Below are 6,094 nucleotides of genomic sequence, written 5' to 3' on the forward strand. Positions count from 1 at the left end.
CAAGCAACAGAAGAGTTTTACCATGGAGATCTATTCAGGGGCAGAGGCTGTGGATGAGTCTCTGTAGCCTGAGATTTTCCAGCTGCCTCAGGGAACATTGAAAACAAGGACAAGTTGGTGTCACTTAGACAAAAACATTGCTTACACCTGGGACTATCCCAACCCCAGGGTAGCAAGAGAACCTTGGAGGGTTATATCAGTATCATAAAGTGGCTTAAAACTTTTTCAAACCCTACTCTCCTTACCTGGAACAAAGAAGTGGAGCCAACCACCATCACTTATGACAGGTCAGCAGGAATGCAACTGGGACCATCCCACCCCATTAACCAGAAAACCAAGAGATAATAGAAATGCTAGTTCACTCTGAACTGAAGGGAGACTTGAAATATCAGTTCAACAACAAAAAGGTACCTATCCCCATCCTAAGCCAACCTACACTGCTAGGTCTTGAGGAAAATTATTGTAATAAAGCATCAAGTCAAAGCAATATTACCTGTAATCTCAGTCTGGTTAATCATAATTATTTTAAGTATTTATTGTTGGAAATGTGAGGAAAATGCAGAAAGTGAATTGAAAATTGACGTGAAGATGTGACAATTACAGTAACAATAATGCCTTTGTATGATGGACTATTCATAAAATGCCTTATATAATCAGATGCACAACAAAAATGCCTGAATGTGTCTTGCCATGTATCAGATAAAACATGAAGTACTTATTTGGCATCAAAACCAGCTGCTATTCCTTCGACATCCATCCCACTTGCAATAGCTTTAGAAAGAACAAGACACAGAAGCATAAGAGGGAAGAGAAAGAAGACAGTGATAAAGATATGAAAAATGCCTGTTTAATTATGCTCCAGATTTTATCTCTGTTTCATATCAACTCTCTCTCTTTCCTTTCCAAGAGAAATAACTGGCATGTGCTTTATTTTGAAAGCAGATTGACACAAAAAATGAGAATTGGCCATGTATCCTGGCATTAATCTCCCTCCACAACAGCCTGTGATTGAGTCAGAGCTATTATTCTCACTTTCAGGTCTGAGTCATTATCAAAAAGGATGCTATTTCTCCAGCACCCTTTCCAGTAGGAATATACACTGTCTAGCAGGGACATTGCAGAGCACTTCAAGTCCTACAGAATTTTCTCTGGCTCTTGCTTTTGTCCTGTTCATCCAATGAAAAACTGAAAGCCAAAAGGAGTACAAGGAAATGGTATTGCTGTTCCAGTTTCCTTATTATCTACTTTCTTCCATCTTTCTTCAGTTTACTCCATGATAGCATCCAGAATGTTATCTTCCCCACTAAAACCATAGTGCCTCATGAAAACCCTTCCCTGTTGATTTTGAACTCATCCCTTTTGCTCTGTATGTACAATAAAAATTGTCTCCCATTATGGTTTCTCTTTCATCTTCTCTGCTCCTGTGCCTTCTGCTTACACGCTTCTAAATATTCTTCCTAAGGATTACTTGACACCCTTTTTCTGCCCTGACCTTGAGATAGTCCTTAACAGGCCACCTTAAATACCCCCACTTGCTTCCTACCCAAGGAATGGAAGAAACCCACAGTGTCCCTGTACAGCCCAGCTGCTGAGCTCAGCATAAGACACCAGGTATTCAGGAACATTAATATTCATCAAGTACAACATGTCTGCTCCCTGCCTCAGCTTCACCTGGGCAAGTGCACCCCACCCCATTTACCAACAGAAGGAGAAATGATCCTGTGCAGGGGGAACATGCTCAGAACCACAACTACCTGTCAGCTGATGAAATGGTGCATTGCGTAGCTCACTGACCCTCAGTTTAAAGCTTCAGTTCTCTTCTAAAGAAACTGTGGAGCTTTTTACTTGGGTGTGGAGGTGGAAGAGACTGGCTTCAGACGCAGGACTTGCTCCCTGAATTTTCCCAGCTCTCACTAAAGCTTTTGGATAGTCTGGAGCAATAGAGTAGACACCTCAGAGAGCAGGATAGAGAGCAGACACCCTTCAGCCTGGTGATGACAGAGAACCAGAAAATGGAATGCTGATCCTAACAAATGCTCCTGGTCTGCTCTACTCTGAAGCTGAAGAGAATCTCATCTTCTCTTAATTTAAATTTTTATGTTGTTCTCTTCAATAGTGTACCTGAGTGCTTTCCTCAGCCAAATTTCTCAGCTCACTACCTGCTTTTCGTGCAAACACCCACGGAGATCTGAAGGCAGAATTTTGCCTGTTGTTGTAGTTATGAAAATAATGCAGGACTCAACTAATGCAATTCTTATGCTTAGACCCCTTTAATCAAGCAGCTTTTCCAAATCATCTTATTGAACTCTTTTCAGGAACAGTTCTGACTCCTACTCTTCACATGCTGCAGATATTCAGTGGCATGGCCGTGGGACTGGCTGGCAGAGGCATCCAGCTTCAGAAAAGAGACAAGGCTTAAACTGCTCTGGGGTTTATCCAGCATTCCTGGGAACTCACTACCTGCAGGAGACCATATTCCAGTACTTCCATTAGCAAAAGGATATTTTTCCAACATAACTGGGTGCCAGTATCCAGAGCACTCAGCAGCAAAGATACTGGTGCTCAGGGATGGGGTCCCTTCTGACAGTGTTTGGATGGGACCTCAGGAGCTGACAGGACTACAACTCTTTTTTTCTTTTCTTTTTTCTTTTTGTTTTTGGTTTGGGTTTTTTTTGGTTTGCCATACCTAAAGCTTATTTTTTACCAGTCATTTGAAAAAAAAAAATAAATTTGAGCTACAGCTTAGGTGCATTTTTGTTTCTGGACAAATCTCCAAGAGCCATCACTTACTCCCTTCATTCAACATCACACTTCACTTAAGTGACTTCTCAGAACTAAGCCTGTATGGAACTGACTGTAGTATTTTATCCTCTCTGTGAAATATTCTTCACTTTTGTGACACCAACTAGTCTTGAAATGCTGTAAAAATGCTGACAGAAGAAATACCAGAGAACGGTTTTAAAAAGCTTGTGAAGGATCGGTAGGTCCAGAGGTGTTTTTTCAGCACAAGAACAGCTGGGGGACATTTAAAACCAAACGGAAAAAATTCTAAAGGACACAGAAGATTTAGTGTATTTGAGGGAGTCACCAACATGAAAGGTAACATATTTTGGTGGAGGCTGGAGGGGACAGGATCTGATGGACAGTATGTCAGCCCTATAGCAGGAACAGGGGGGCAGGCAGCACTGCTGGAACATGGGGAAAGCAATGAAATGAGAAAGGTAAATGAAGCGAAGTGTAGCATCAGGCAGAGGCCCCAACATCACAAACACGGTCACAGTGTACAGTTTCATAGATCCCCTGAGTTTTACATTGAAGAGAAGTGACAAAATCATCAGGAGAGAAATGAGAATGACCAGCAGAAGCCTGAGGAGGAACAGTGTGAGAAGGGAGTCAAAAACACTAAAGAGCTGCCTGAGGTTAGTGCTACTGGACTATGATTTATGGAGGGATATATTCAAAACTGCCTCAAAGGTTAAATGTGAAGCTTGGACAAGAGAATGAGAGCAAAGAAAACCTTCAAGAGTCCAAGATGCAAGCAAGATATGTGGCATGTGCTGCTCAGCTAGCACAACTGCACTGGGAAACTGAATTCCTGAACAGCAGCTCCTTGTTTTGCTGCCCTGAAGGGGCACTCCCAGTCGTGTCTTTGTCATTTGAATGCTGATGGTTGCCACCCCTGTACTACAACAGAGGAAGAACCCCTAAAATAAGGCTGTGGAATGTTCATTAAACAGTCTTCCAGGATTTCATTTTCAAATGTAAGCACCAGTCCACATCCATGCTTACACATAGAGGTGCATATACACATATACATTAGGTTGCGTTTTCTTCTGCTCATCAGAACTCTTAACAATATTATTCAGTTGTGTTTAAAGTTTTTCTTAGAAATCCAGGTGAAAATAAAAGTAATTTATGCAAACATGTCCCACAGTCTCACTTTGGAGAGACCAAAGTGGTACTTCTCAGTCTCCCAAATAAAAGTCGCAGCAGAGTCAGATTTATAACCCCCCCTCTTATTCAGGCTTTCCCTAAGTCTTTACTGCATTCTGTAAGAAATCATTCATCTTTCAAACCAAGTGGTCCTGCAGGTTCTTTCCTGCACCCACATCCCGGGCTCCTCTTTTGCCTTCATCCAGCTGCATCAACAAGAGTCTTGTCCATCTACAGATGGCACTTCGTGGCTCCTGAAGGGTGGAATTTGTGGCCAGTTAATTTAATTTTGCACCCTCTACAATTATGGGGATTGTTCTGCTTTTAATTCAAATCATATAGCCCTTTTTCACTTAGCTTTATTACATCTTTAATTACGACCTTAGGCTGAGGTGGTATAATTTTACTTTAAGAGTTATGCCAGAACTCAAGTACTGACATCTCCAGGCTTCATAGAAATTGCAGGGATCATAGGAATTTAACTTCATAATTACCTCAATATTTCAAGTCAGACAATCACCATATAAAATAATTATGGGTTGTTGTTTTTCCAAATTCACTTTGTGGGTTACTGTATGTTATTGCAGGTTACAATATATGAAGTTAGATAGATAGAGAAAAGAGATAAAGAGGCATGCAAGATTATTCAACCAGATGGCTAAGGAATGCCAAAAGACAAAGAGAGATAGATTTTTTAAATGCATAAAATAGCAAATAGCACATTCCCAGTTAAGGAATGCTCACATCTAGGATTCTTTTCCATCACCTCTTCAGTCACAGAAGTTTCTTTCCCCACAGGACTTGTAAAGATTGGCACAAACTGGAGCAAAAATACCCTTTGTACTCTTCTTGCATGAAATCTTCAAGAACTGGCCCTTCTGTCACCCATATAAATTCCCTTTTACTAACAGAAGCACTCTTAGCCAGCTCTTCAACATGTTCCTTGGCACAATTATGGTGATTTAAGCTGTAAGCTACTACTTGATAAGGTTTTCTTTGTTTAATTTTAAAAGCAGTAATTAAGAAAGACCAAAAGTGAAATATTTTAATATACCATAAACTGATTACATTTTGTGGGGATATTTCCCCCCCTTCAAAACACCAATGCTTTTGTTATCTCTCACACATAAAGATGCAGGAAAAAAAAAATTACTTGGCATGATTTCCATCATGTTGATTCTTCTGGGTTCTCAAATATTATGATCCATGGAAAGTCTGGATTCATGCTTACTTCTACTCTTCATTAAGTCAGTTGTAGTTGAATTGCTGGTAGGGCAGGCTGCTGATACAGTAGGTGGGCATGCTGAATAAAATACATACCACAGCTGTACCTGCACTTGTCAGAGAGCCAACCTGCTTTACGCCAGTCTGTTCTCCACTGCTTCCTGGTCATAGCCCATCTGTTTCTGAATTCATAAAATGCTGAAGAACACAAATATCTGAACCTATTATAGGTAACATGCTTCAATTAAATTCTGATTGTGGAGCTGTGCTTAACAGACTAACATTGGTAATGTATCTCTTTCAAATTTGTCAATAAAATAGACACCCCCCCATAGATATTTCAGTGGAATTCGGAGGCTTTTCTATGTAGTGGCTTCTACATATGGTGCACCTGGCCAATATTCTTGCAGTTGCAAACAAAATCAAACCCAAAAACAACCTGCCAAGACAGAGTATGGAAGGTTACTAAGACAGATTAGATAAAAACCTACATATAGGGAGAGGTTTCACGGTAGGAGCCCTTACAGGTGAAGTAAGCCAGACAGCTATTAACCTGAAGTTACCAATAGCTTAAAGTGCTTTGCATTTCAGTTGGATTCAATGATAGCATAGAATGATAATGCACACAAAAATGATTGCACTAATAAAAGTTTACCATGTACACATAATTTTTGCACGGGGGGGTGAAACACTCAATTTTACAAGGTCAGTTTTCATAAAAGCTGTGATTTAAAGGAACTCAGCAGGCTGTCAATAACTGACTTAATAGGAACAGACTTTAAACAGAAAAAGTAGGTGAGGGATATATCCCCAGGAAATTTGCTGAGGATACCTGCAGTACCTATGATTAAACTATCTGTCCTCTGGATGTCATCATTGCTCTTTTTATATGCTGTTGGTTAAAGATGCATTTATGTAGAAGATAACTGCAGTCCTA

The 6,094-nt window shown here is 40.3% G+C and overlaps 1 long non-coding RNA gene across 1 annotated transcript; it reads right to left on the reverse strand.

Moving 5' to 3' along the window:
* Window positions 1–3,796: 3,796 nt before the first annotated feature.
* LOC127466262 (uncharacterized) lies at window positions 3,797–5,340 on the reverse strand. The gene is made up of 3 exons (XR_007902678.1): window positions 5,287–5,340; window positions 5,087–5,212; window positions 3,797–4,187 (listed from the first exon to the last, which is right to left on the reverse strand). It is a non-coding gene; the product is annotated as an uncharacterized LOC127466262 (long non-coding RNA).
* Between the last annotated feature and the right edge of the window lie 754 nt (window positions 5,341–6,094).

The sequence above is a fragment of the Manacus candei genome, unplaced genomic scaffold (assembly GCF_025592945.1).
Source record: "Manacus candei isolate 608988 ecotype Guabito, Panama unplaced genomic scaffold, ASM2559294v1 h1tg000009l, whole genome shotgun sequence".
Taxonomy (NCBI): domain Eukaryota; kingdom Metazoa; phylum Chordata; class Aves; order Passeriformes; family Pipridae; genus Manacus; species Manacus candei.